The following is a 1,803-nucleotide window of genomic DNA, read 5'->3' as shown; positions in this document are numbered from 1 at the left end:
GAGAATCTGGAGGTTGTTGCAGCGAGGTCGCCGTGAAAGGAGGGACGATGAAAAGAGAGAGAGAGAAACGAAACACACCACGCACGCGTTTCAGCTGTTGCTCTCCCCCAAGGGAAGCGTCACAATGAACGCACCTGCACGTGCCGACAGCACACTTGCGCGTACGCAGTTTCGCTTCAAAAAAGCGTGAATGCTTCGTGACTCGTGTACCTACCCGAGGCTCCTCAATGCCTAGTAACTGACGAGCATTCTTTATTGCTTTGGGTTCCGACGTTACCGGGACAAACGGAGACAAACATGACCAAGAGTTTCCTGAATGAGAAGAAAGCTTGAAACTCCTACATAAGAATATCCTACATGGCTCCCTCGAAGGATATGTGTGTTCTGACTATCTACTGCGGCCTTTCCCTCCCACTTCCTTTCTGCATGTCGAGTATCATATTGGCGCTAAACACACGCCGGCATAATATCCGCGCTTTCCCTCCCTCACACACAAAGACGCACCGACTGCCCATTTACATTTAAAGTGATCAAGCAAGTAGGCAAAGAACCACACAGGCAGTAAGGGCCAGTTATGATCAAACGCAGTGTGAACGGATGCCGGAATTTTCCGGGGCGTGGCAGAGTTTGTAATTGTTTACCTTGCAGAAGTTACGATTAATGAGTGCTCTAAATCTGCAGCGCAACTTATTCCTCTTGCGCTTTATTCTCGCGCTTTCGTTAAACATGCGGTACGGAAGAATGGTGACTCGAACAGCTACACATTTCCCGGAATTTTAATTCCGTATTTTACGAAACTGGTGCAAGGCACCAACTTCACAGGAAAAGGTTGTGCTCCGAATAAGAACCCACTTTAGTTGTGCAACTACAACATGCTAAATCAGACAAAGAAACATCATGTTCCAAAATGCAGGAACTATATCGAAACCATTAAAAATTAAACCGAACTATGGGCTTCGCGGATATGATCAAACAGCAACTACATCGATGCTACTGTTACACCAAATAGGCAGTGTATTCACGATACACGTACTGCAGCCGATAGAGTTAATAACGCTTGCGCTACAGTTTTGCGCAGTAGCGAATAGAGAGTTTTGCTTTAGGGGACGCAAGGCGTTGGGGCCGCTAGCGCTTGGGTGCGTTTGGGTTTGCGTACGCAAGCAGAAACACCTTATAGGTTAGCGTCCTGTTACGAACCCATCCATTACAGGCCGCAAACGCTAGCCGCAGTGAGGTCGCATGCGCTCGCAGCGCCGTCAACCTCTCATCGTTGCTGCGTTATCGTTTTTAAAAATATGAAATCAAGCATATGAAGTAAAGCACATTTAAAAAATTTTATTAAAAGCAGGTAATAGAGAGGTTTAGCGTGTCCAGTATTTGGGTAAACGCAGACTTTGGGGCGTTGGGGCGGAGCCGTAAACAGGAGCGACCTGCATGGTGCAGCCACCTGCTGGCGCCGGGCTCAAATAGAAAAAACAGCTAGTATCGCAGTATCCAAGTGTATTTTACTTTGGCTGCGGGTGTAAATTTTTGGCAGCAACACGATTACGCCAGTGCCGAAAGTTTACACCAGCAGCGAAATAGAATAGACTTGGTTACTGCAATATTAGCTGTTTTTGTCTGTTTGAGCTTTTCGCCATCAGGTCGATGCGCCATGCAGGCTGCTCCCGTTTACTCCCCCGCACCAACGCCCTGTCCACCTGCGTTTACCCGAATACCGGACACGCTAAACCTCTCCAATATATATATAAACGACGTCTGTCGACATTTGGCAAACGATCTATAAGATTATCTACCCGCCTA

This window comes from Dermacentor andersoni, chromosome 8 (genome assembly GCF_023375885.2).
Source record: "Dermacentor andersoni chromosome 8, qqDerAnde1_hic_scaffold, whole genome shotgun sequence".
Taxonomy (NCBI): Eukaryota; Metazoa; Arthropoda; class Arachnida; order Ixodida; family Ixodidae; genus Dermacentor; species Dermacentor andersoni.
Note: the sequence above shows the minus strand (reverse complement) of the source record.